This window comes from Henckelia pumila, chromosome 3 (assembly GCF_033568475.1).
Source record: "Henckelia pumila isolate YLH828 chromosome 3, ASM3356847v2, whole genome shotgun sequence".
Taxonomy (NCBI): Eukaryota; Viridiplantae; Streptophyta; class Magnoliopsida; order Lamiales; family Gesneriaceae; genus Henckelia; species Henckelia pumila.
Window position 1 is genome coordinate 195574980 of NC_133122.1, and position 12424 is coordinate 195587403.

At 31.3% G+C, this 12424-nt stretch overlaps 1 long non-coding RNA gene across 5 annotated transcripts; it reads left to right on the top strand.

The window, feature by feature from the left end:
* The first annotated feature begins 1165 nt into the window (after positions 1–1165).
* On the top strand, positions 1166–4048 carry LOC140891603 (uncharacterized). Of its 5 annotated transcripts, none has more exons than XR_012152573.1 (5): positions 1166–2334; positions 2428–2746; positions 2849–2911; positions 3024–3125; positions 3218–4048. It is a non-coding gene; the product is annotated as an uncharacterized lncRNA (long non-coding RNA). The 5 variants fall into 5 exon arrangements; XR_012152575.1 differs by having other exon boundaries at positions 2428–2721; XR_012152576.1 differs by lacking the exon at positions 2849–2911 and having other exon boundaries at positions 1172–2334; positions 2428–2721.
* The last annotated feature ends 8376 nt before the right edge of the window (positions 4049–12424 follow it).

Sequence of the window (12424 nt, forward strand, 5' to 3'; positions counted from 1 at the left end):
TTTGGGCTTAATTATGTTAATGGGCCAGTCTCAGTGTTAATAGGCCAGAATTTAAGAAAATGGGCTTGAGTGTCAGGGCCAGCAGTTCAGTACAACCCATGAGAAATTGCATGTGTCCTGAATATATATTTAATTATTTTTATGCATGGAAGTTATTTTTAGTATTTATATGTTAGTATGAAATTAAATTAAATATATATGAAGGACACACATTTTATTTAAGTACATGCATTCATGAAATAATTTTTATGCACGATTTAATGTTTAAGGTTGATCAAAAGAAAATAATTTTATGTTGGAAGTTGAAGTAGTGTGACAATTTAAGGGGGATTCGTCCCCATATGTGAACTATTGAAGAGCAGTTTACTGCCAATTTAAGAGGTGATTCGTCACCGCCACGTACGTTGGTTTACCACGCTGATCAGTATTTAATGTACGTATGGTTACACTATGGATATGACCTTTCGATGTTAGAAAATACTTTGCTCAACAATGTTTATGTATTATTATGATATTCAAGTTTAATTTAAGTTTATGTTATGTTCATGATATTTTTAAGCATGTTCATTCATGTATATGTTATGTATTAGTATTAAAGTGATTTAAATTATTTTAAACCCTTGTTATGTTAGAATGTTGGGCCTCTAGGCTCACTACACTGATATGGTGTAGTTGAGTACGTAGAGGAGGATGTAGTACCCACCGGCGGCGAGGACCTATGAGCGGACAAGAAGTAAACCCGTGACCGTTGTTTGAGTCTACGTCATGTTTTGAATATTTTTATCGTGTTATACATTTTTATTTATTTTCAGTGGTGGATATTATTACTCATTTTATTTAAATATTTTCAGTGCATGCAAATTTTATTTATTTTGCTTATGTCAGTATTTTATTAAATGTTAGACTCAGATATTTAATTTATTAAAGGTTGCATTTTATTTAAGTTATTTATTTTTAAATCTATTTATTCTGTGCATATATGTATGGGCATGTATGTACATATTTTTATTTAGTAAATATAAAAAAAAAAATTCCGCATATTTATTTATATTTAGAGAGTTAGGGTCGTTTCAAATATTGTGGGGCGCGCTCGAACACAAAAATATGTGCTCCAACGCGCTTTATTTTATTTTTTAAAGCTTATTCTACCGATTATTTCAACCTTATCTTATCTTATCTTATCTTATTTTATCTTCTCTTCTCTCCTCATCTCACTCGATCTGCGCGCCTTTCTCTTTCCTCCTCTTCTTCTTCATCGGTCTTCCTCTTAGCTTTTTCATTTTTTATCATCACATTTAAAGCTTATATCTCCTTCATTGGTTGTTATTTTTTAAATATAAGAGCTTATATCTCCTTCATTGGTTGTTATTTTTTAAATATAAGTATATATTCGAAATCCTCTCCACGAGAGCTAGCTATAGATACTGAGTATGTAAGTTTTTTTGGCATCACCAAAAACACGAATCCTCTCCTTCATTTGTTTGTAGTTGCCGATTGTTGCTCTTACTTATGAAGTTTGGAGCATTAGTTTGAAGTATTGAAGGTATAATTCGCACCTATAGGGTTTCGTATTTTGGGAAATTTTGATTGTCTGTCCTTATAATAATTGATATTTCATTAATTATTGGTTGTAGGTAATATATTGCAGGTTATTGGAGATATTTAATATTTTTAAGTAATTATTGGGATATTATTTTTATTTTCAATTAGTATTGAGTTTAGTTTTTTGAATTTTACAGTTTTTTAACCAATTTTTACATGTTCAGTTACGTTATAATTGAAAGACATGGTTTATGTTTTATGGAATCATCATTATGCCCATTGTTGGAACTAGTTTATAAAATTAAAAATATGTATTGAATGATTTTCGCTTTATTATGTCGATTAATGTTGATATTGAATAGTACGTTGATGCTACATAAGCGTATAATAGCAAAATTAGAATATATCGTGCCAATGTGTCATATTATTGGTACCATACACATGTTCTGTTACATTGTTTGGTGTTGAGATTTGGTCGAAGTTGCTGATAATATTAGGAGATGGCGGAATCATTTGACGAAGACGAGAATGACCAATATCCACGAGAGTTCATATTATTGGAATATGATAAGTATGTTTCACATGTTTATTAGGGTTGATGATCATTATTGCGTATATATAATTGATGTCAATTTTATATTTTGGTAAAATTTATCATTAAGGTTCGGTCCAGATAATCACAAAGTTTCCTCGTACATAACTTTTTTATTCTCCACACAAACATGCGTGGAGGGATACTCTTAGAAATTTGTGACACAAGCGCAACGACAATGGTACTGGGATGAGTTCGTGGTAAAAACATTTCATATTAATTGACAATATAGTATATGCCTTAATAATATTTAAACAATAAATTGTTAATTTATTCTCATATATATTGAACAGAAGAAGTACAGATGGGAAGAAGCGATTGACGATGATATTAAAAGGGTATGGTATATTATGACAAAAGAACTATACGTAGACATACTATCCACAAATGGCGTTCGAAGGGGAGGCATCCTGATACAATTATGTAAGAGACGTGGGGCAAGTGGACGGAGGTGTGGTCTACTGAAATTTGGAAGGACACGGCTATAAAATACAAGGCGAACAAGCAATACGAGCCTACTGTCCTGGAACAGGTCAGACGAGCATAAGGGTGGATCCAAGGCTTATGCGATGCTTGTCGTCGACCTGGTCATTGTCTTTTTCTATACAAAATGTACTTTGATACTTACACTTTATATTGGAAATTTTATTTCACTACATATTATTACTCGAATACATATGTAAGCTAATGTTTTAAATAATATGAATTATTTAGAACAAAATCAAAGAGAACCTTCTATTACATGTATCACGTGTGGAAACATCAAGATCAAATCTGGTAATTATTTCACTATCTATTCAATTTATTATAAACTATGTAAACGTAAATGTCCTATTCAAGTTTATTTGATTTACAATTGTAAAGACATATGATTATGTATTTATTACAGTGTAAGAAGAAGAAGCACGAGCCGAACACGTGAGAATTATTTTTGCACACACATAGGAGAAGTGATGGCAAATTCGTGGACGAGGGTTTTAGATTGCTTAATGTATACGTCATAAACTCTTAGTCGAATAAGATATTTTGAATTTGTATATATGAAATAGAAAATCACTAACACATCATAACTCATTTAAACAGGAAAAATTAAATGGAAGAATATATGTTGGAAGTCATGACTCCATTAGAGGATGGGATTGTACCTCCTGAGCCTACAAACAATGACAATAATGAACAGTTTAAGATCATCAGTGGTGTACCGAAAAAGGGTAGGATGTATGGCTTGTTGACCGTGCCAACGACGATGTATCCAGTAGCCATGGCTCCACGTCAACGAGGCTTAGCGGACGCAGGGCAAAATATTGCAGCTTTCCGTGACGAGGCATGTGCTACTACGCAAAGGGCATACGAGGCAGACGAGAATCACGAGATGACACAAATAGCCACTCAAAGGGCAAACAAAAAAAACCAAAGGGGCATCGGTGCATCGAGAGAGTGCGAAGCTTTGAGGCAACGTTTGTCCTCATTGGAGGAATCGTTTCGCCTATATATTGATCGCGCATCTTCAGCTAGTGGAAATTCCTCTCAAGGTCAAGGAGAAATGCAACGTGGCATCTCAGTACATACCGGCAGGTTATCACAGGGGAGCAGAGATGGGAGTCGAGGTTCACCGGTAGGTATGGGCTCACCAAGGAGCAGAGGTACACCAGGAGAGAGGGGTTGCGTGCATCGAATTTCATCCCAAAGACGTACTTCATTTTTACACATGAACGCGCTCATTATTGCAGAAGATGATGAGGACGATGACGATGAGACTCAGCCATGAGTAGGTTAGTAATTTCGTCTCACCTATTTTCATATAAACTATCAAACATTGAATATTGTACTTTTGTTCATTGTCGCATGTCAAACATTTGGGTGATTCATTTGTATTGTTGAAGTTTAGACATCATATTAAACATTGTTTGAAGAAACTTATAATGAGATGTTAAGTATTTTTGTGATATTTGAATGTTTGTGTCTTTGATCGTTCGTATTTGATCAAAGTGAATGATGAAAACAAGAATTTGTATATCACATTTCCTAAATTTGCGTATATATTACAGTTTGTGTTAACAGTTGTTTATTTGGAACATTTCAAAATTAGATACAGAGTACTAAAAAAATAGGTCTAGTAAAAACCGTGGCTAATGTTGCTACGATTTAAAAAAAACCGTTGTAATTTTAGCCATGGTTTTAACCATAGTTTTTTTGTTAAATTCGTGGTTAAAAATAGTAACGGTTTTAATTAATCGTTGTTAATTTAACGACGGGTTTTTAAAAACCGTGGTTAGATTAGCCACGATTTTAGTTAAAACTGTGGTTGAAAAGAACTACGGATTTAAAAATCGTGGCTAAAATTAACCACGGTCTTTTAAAAAAGCGTCGTTAAATTAACCACGATTTTTCTAGAAAACAATGTCTAATCTAACCATGATTTTTTTTAAAAATCATGGTAGTTATTTAACCAAGATTTTTTAAAAAACCGTGGTAAAAACCGTGGCTAACTTTAACCACGGAAAATTTAGTCATAATTTCGAAAACGGTGACTAAAACCATTTAGCCACGGTTTTAGCCATGGTTTTGGCCGTGGCTAATTTCAAAGTTTGTCTAGTATTTTGATAAAAACACAAAGTTTATGCCATCATCGTCCTATAATTATATGGACTTTCTTTCAGTTTTATGGTTGGCCTAGATATCAACATGCACGTAGCTAAGATTTCTAAAAAAAAGATCTGAAAATTAATATATTAAACGTTCGTTTGATTGGAGAAGCTAATATGTTAAAAAAAACTCTTATTTTTCTAATCTTTTCTTTTTTTTAAATGTGCTTTTCTTGAAATATGTATTGTTTGGTTACAAACGGTTTTTAAAAAACACTTAAAAAAATAATTTTTGACGAGTTAAAATTTCTAGCATTTGGATTGTAACTTTTACTTCTATTTAAAAATTTATTAAAACTCTAAAATTACTTCTTTTTTTAAAAAAAACTAAAATAAAATCCATTTACAAATTTCGATTTTCATCGAAAGTCATTTTGATTTTACATGCTACGTATGGCACACATGTCAGCAATGCATCCCATCAAGGATCAAAATTATAATTTTTCTTAATTTTAAGTATATTTTAGATTGAGTTATAAATGTGCCTTCCCTTTGGTTGATTGGATCCATTGTCCACACAAGGTGATTGAAATAGCTAGCATCGATTATGAATCAGTGATCTTTATCCGTCATCTTGAATTGTTTCGAATTCATCACTTAAAGATCTACATTTTTGGTAATTTTATTTGAAATTTTTCATTTTTGATCTTGTTAATTGTAAATTTGTATTTTTACTCCTATAATTTGTATTTTTTTCCCATTTTTATTCATGTTATAATGAATTTTCATTTATAGTGCCGTAACTTATATATTGTTTTAATTTTTTATCTTTCAATTGTATTTGCCTTTATTTTCAATATCTTTTAATGACCGAAAAACACTATAGACTCCGAATATCTTCATTTTGGATCAGTCGTAACTTTTATAATGATCTTCAAGTGGATCAATAATATCCTTGGAGTTTCCTTAATTTTATTTTGAACATGTAACAACAACAAATTGGCATATTTCAACAATATACATACATATACATTAATTAAGCTCCAAAATCTTGACAAGAAGTGAGGTTTCTCTCTTTCAACCAAGGCTTGTCCCAAACAACCACACGATAATAAATAATTAATCGATCTATTAATTTTATAATAATGTAATTTCATAATTATTATTTGATCTAATATTGAAAAAGTAGGGGTAAAGCATTAAAAATTTCAACTCCTGAGCCATATACGCGTCAAAAAAGGGCAGAACTTGAGAAATAAACTCATAACTTTTGGTCAAACGTTCATATATTCCATCAACTTAAACACGGCGGGCCTCTTAAGTATCGCGCGCAATTAGCTCTCATTTAATAATATCAAAGGTTGTAGAAATGTGAAATATGGCAAAATGTTAGAAATCAAGTACGTGCAATTGTCTGGAGTTTAAGTGTAAAACTGTGTTCAATTTTTAATATTCTTTTAATTATTTTAAGCTAGTATTTGAGAAAGCTTTTAAGAAGCACTTTTTAGTTTTTTTAACAAAATTTTAACATTTTGTTTAGGAAAAATCGAAAAGTACTTCCAGAAAACTCTCCTAAACATTACTTTATTCTGACACGAGATAAAATGCAAGAAATACATAAATTAACAGTAGATGCATATATTTCAAGTTTCACATATAGTGGTTTTAAAATTTTCAATAAGTATATTTTTTTAAAATATCAATTTGTAATAACTTCCTGCAAATTTGAAAAATTATATTGTTATAAATAAAAGTGAGCTCATTATCTATCAGGGCGTCATATTTTAAATAAAATATTTGTTTTTTTTCAATATTATTTATATTTTTTTTTCATAAAAATGTAGTAATTCAGAAGATAAATGAAACCATATTGGGTATAATTTTGAAATTAAAATATACTAAATAATAATGGAGCATTAAGTATATATATTTAAACTTGAGTGTTGTTAATTAAGGAAGCTTTTTTAAAACACTGCATTGATAGATGAATTTTGGATTCACTTGATCCAACTGTGATGTTGTGCGCAGAACAAGGTCCAAATTAAATATTGATGGATAGCATATAAAAAAACACATATTGTATGAGCTTAATCTATGTTACACGCTTACATCGTAATTGTTTCTTCTCATATTTCAATGTCATTAGATTATGTGGGTCTCTCATTTTTTTATGAAAAATTAACATATGTGTTGATATTAATCCAAGAGCTAATATCAACCTTTTTTTTCGAACGTCATAAAATATATTTAAAAATCTTCTGTTGTACTCATCTGATGGAAAATAAGATTTAGCTGTTAACCCAGCTGTATATGCTTCTGAAAATTAGAATAATTTGAAGATATGTTTATTCACCCACTCTAAACTACACTTGTGGGATTAAAAATAATAATATTTATATTGAAAGTGCTTTTATTGTTGACATTTTTTAGCATATTGATTATACACTGATTTTGAGATTCCTGGATATACTCAATGTATTTTGTACCTTGCTTATTTACCATCTATGATACGTGTTTCATATATATATATATTAAAAAAAATTATACAAAAAATGTAAAGGTCCAAAAGTCCATTAGCTTAATCACGTTAAATTAATTAAATTATGTGAGTTATTGTATGATATTTAAAATATTTAATTGTTATGTTTAATTATATGATTTATTTAACGCCTGAAATTTTATGTGATGTAATGTGATTTTTAAAGTTTTCAGATTGACATTTAATTTTGGATCGTAGGGACGAGTCTAGCCTTCTAGAGAATTAAGAAAATATTTTAATTAAATAATTTTAAGTTGATGCAGTGTATTTTTTTTAATTGGGAGAGTTAAAATTTTAAAAGACTTTTAAGTGTAACTAATAGGCCGTATAGAAAGTCCATTAGTCACAAAGCAATTCAAGCGTTCAAAGTTCTTTTCTTTTCTCTAATCTGAATGCCGGTTATCCTCTCAAAATCTTTCTTCTTTCTCGTTCAAACACTGCATCCAAGGCTAGGGTTCTTCGACTTCTCAAGGTTAGATCGTTCCGCAGTCCAGGTTAAATCCAATCAAACAATTCAGACAAGTTTTTATGGTTTTGAAACCCATTCAAGAATATATATATTTTCAAGGTAAAACCCTATTTGAATTATTGATGATTTATGCATATTTATTGAAAAATTCATGAGTATGTTGCTTAATTGTTAAGTGTGATGTGTTCCTGATGATTTCGGTATAAGTTTATGGAGATTTAAGTGCATAGGTGTGTAAAGTTCAATTTTTTGGGTTGAGTGTGTTAGGGTGTAAATTTTGATTTAAATCTTTAAATTAATAGTTTGATCAAGGATTTTTGAAGTGTTATTTGAAGATGTATTGGAGTTTGGAAGTGTTCTTCCAAGGTTTTTAGCAGGTTAGTCGATTTAGGAGTAAAAAATCTGAATTTTGGGAAAAACTAGATACAGTTTCGTAAAATCTGCAGAATTTTATTCGCAGTGTCCAGAACCTGGAATGGGGTCCGAACATGGGTCCTTGTTGCTACGCATTTTCAAGAACCAAAAATTTTGATTTGCACGGACCAGGGCACGGGGTCCGTGCTAGATCCGTGTAAGGGGGTCCGGACTTAGGTCCTTGACTCGACGTAGACGTAAGAATTTTCAAAGAAATTTAGTGCACGGACCCTGGCACGGGGTCCGTGTCATGTTCGGATACGGGTCTGGACAAAGGTCTGGAATGCTTCGAATTATGAAATTTTAAATCCTTGTTTTTGGATTCTAAAAGTTATGTTAATGATATTTTATGGTATCTTAAATATATTTAGGATGTTTTATGTAAAAGTTTTATGTTTTCAATATATGGGACGGACGAAACGACTCACACGAATCGGTTAAACTATGTATGGCATGATTATGTGAATTTTACATGAAATCATTTCTCTCATGAAAAGTTTTGAAGAAATTTATGCATGTAGTATCACGAGGAGCTTATAGAACATGATTTTATGAGATGTATGACAATGACATGACACGTTATGTTATGATACGAAGTATGACATTATGCATGAAAAATATTTTGATGACTTATGTGTAATGTCATATGCTTGTTGATCAACAAAAAATTATGAAAGACTCATTATGACGGTTGCCACACTACCTATACTTCATCACCCCAAATATTTTTATGTTATGGCTACATCAAAGTAGTGTTTATTGCATGAAAGATTAGGTTAATGTTCTCTCTTTTAAAGTTCAGAAAGATCCTTTTTATGCATTTTTTTTGCTGAGTCTTAGACTCACTATACTTGAATGGTGCAGGTAACGATGATGTTGATGCATTCATTGATGATTATGTAGGCGGACATGAAGAAGAGGCAGAGGTCGGTTCAGTGGGTGATACATGAGTGCGAAAGATTTATGAATGAAAGTTGTTCAAACCAATTTAGGTTTTGATGGGAAAACAAGTTTTGAATTTTTAGTTGATGGTCATGTTTGGCATAGTCTTTTAAATGTTTATTTCATTATTTGTGCACTTTTTAATCCGCTTATTTAATAAAGAAGATGATGTTTCCAAAAGTTTATATTTTTTCCCAAATTTTAAGTATGTATGTTTGAGTAACGCTCCGATTGTGAAAATTGGGATGTTACAAGAAAATTTGAATTTGATACGATAATTTTGTCATTTTGTGATCGGTCCCCTATGTTTTCAGATTTCAGTTTTAGGTCTACGTGTTATGATTTTTTGTAATTTTACACTAGTAGAAAAATGGCTTAAGACTTCGGTTAATAACCGAAGTCGTAGAACCTTTATTTACCGAAGTAGTGTCACGTGAAGTAATAGGGTATGTTTTTACTTCGTTGAATTGCCGAAGTCTTATATGAGAAATTACCGAAGTCTTAGGTAATTTTTTGGAGGCAAAATAGGACCAATGCCGAAGTAAAAACATATATTTTACTTCGCTCATTTCATAATTGACGAAGTCAAAAATATTCTTATACTTCGGTATTTAATGAGTTTAATGAAGTAAAAGCTATGATTATACTTCGGTAGTTAATGAGTTTAATGAAGTAAAAACTATTCTTATACTTCGGTATTTAATGATTTTAATGAAGTAAAAACTATTATTATACTTTGGTTTTTATACGAAGTTAAATATTATATTTTACTTCTATAATTTCATTTATTACCGAAGTAAAAGTCAATCTTTTACGTCACTTATTAATGAATTACTGAAGCTTTTACTTCATCAATTTTGTTATCAGACGAAGTGATATAATATCTTTTACTTCGTTAATTTCATATATTACCGTAGTAAAATGCTTTCTTATACTTCGTCTATTAATGAAATTGCTGAAGTAATAGAATATGTTTTACCTCAGTATTTTTATTAAAATACGAAGTAGTAGATAATTATTTACTTCGTTTATTCTAAAATTGCCGAAGCAATAGAACACATTTTATAAATTAATATTTAGATACAATAATGCCATAAATACACAGATTCAACTTAAAAATACACTAATAATTAATAAATTCATCCCAAAATGACACATACATAAATCAACAAGTACTCTATCCAATGAAATAACCCGAAATTATATGCACATATCCACACATATTTTATCAAAACTATACGTGTACACATCCACACGTATTTCCTCAAAAAGAAGTATTATCCCATTTCAAATGACATATTGAACCACCTAAACATGTACACATCCACATGTATTTGCTCAAAACAAAGTATTATCCCAATTTGAAATAACATATTCAACCACCTACATGTGAGTAGAAAAATTCACTCCATTCACTTCTAACTTCATCAAATTGTTCTTGACTGTACGTCTTATTCTTGACGCATCCTGCAAACTGAAATTCAAAAAAAAATAGGAATGTGACGGTAAACCAACAAGGCAACTAGTTGCAAACTGAAATCCAAAAAAGAATAAGCAACCTATTTGCTATGCATGCTGACATGTATGATCAGCTTAATTATTATGGGTTTCAAAACATAAACAAATTCATAGCAGATTGTGTTAGCATGCTGACAATTTAAAATATATTTGCTGCCAAGATCGATTCTTAGCAGATTGTGTTATTTAAAATGCTCAAGATTAACAATGGCAAGTGTACAAGTACTCATAAACTCCAATATCAAAACAAGCAGCAAAAGTGTACACAAACCACCACGCATATATCATCCCTTCAGTTATATGAACAATCCCAAGTATAAAAAATGAATTTATACAGCTTCATATGTCCATTGAACAACAAAATTGGCTTTCCATTTTGATAACATCCTCTCCAACAGCATATCTAAGTACTCTGTGCTTACATTATGTGAAATCTCAACCCAATCAAGAAAACCAATAAACAAGGCGTTTCTAGCTGTCAAATGCCAAACAGGGGGTGTCCATTAAGATAACATAAGAAGTTCAGTAATGGACATGGTATATGAGTCTATTACATTAAAATCAACTGACAATTTAAATTGCAAAAAATTTCAAATGCAAAACTTACATACAATATATAAACTAAAAAATGAAAAATAAGAACCTCGTCATAGCCAAGGATTCTCAAACATTGAAACCATGTAGCAGTTAATTCTTCAGTTCATGAGAAACTAGCTAAAACCCACACACAATCCTAATTTATTCTCATAGCAAGTAAAAGCATGCAAGTGCATTGAATCCTAGGCTCAAGAAACCAGGCAAGGGAGGGCTTGAGACACAGCAAACTACTGCTCGATCCTTTAGCACATGTGATTCAGAAGCTATAGTGCTGAAACCATCACTAACAGAAGTTATAGTGCTGAGAAAAACCATCACTAACAGAAGCACATGTGATTCCTTTTGCCATGGTAATAAAAGTCATCACTAACAGAAGTTTTACTGCTGAAAAACCATCACTAACAGAAGCACTAACAGAAGAACATGTGATTCCTTTTTAAATAAATCAGAGCATAAATTAAAATTTGAAACTCACCATCGTTTCCACCCGTAGAACTTCACATTCAACTATTTCCTTCATATACCTCATCACATAATATCCACATTCAACGCCACCACTTTGTTTCAGATTTCCCTATAATAATATTGAAACTCAATTGCATCAATCACAATCCAAATAATATTTCCCTATCAATTAATGTCATTCATACGTAATCACACCACATACCGTCAATTGTTTAAAACTTGGCCATTTAGGAATACCCCTCGATGCATTGTACAGCTTGACCCCACTACATTTAAAAAGTAACAAGTTATTTTTTTTTCATTTGTATAAGTGACTGCATATATAATATACTACATACTTCATCACTATCTTTTTCCATGCATCGTCTCGACATCTGTTTGTAGAAGAGTCCAACAAATATATCATATTTTCAGCTACATTGACGATGGTCAAGATCCAGTGGTACCTAAAACAATGTAAAGTTGAAAGAATAAGTTGCAAGTTTAGAAACAACATAAAATAATTGACTAGTATCCATTATATATTTATAAAGAACTAAAATCATACCCAGTGTTGTATGGGATGAGGCATACGCTGTCTCTACAAACCGCTTCCAACTGGTTAGCGATATGTTGTGACAAGTGGCTGCCATCGCTGTCAAGTGGGCATGTAGGTAAGTGGCCAGGATCCACAAATGAAATGCAATCTGTTCGGTCTTGTTCCTTCAAATATTTGTATAGGTGACTGCACTCAATATTACATACATAGGTGAAAAATTTAT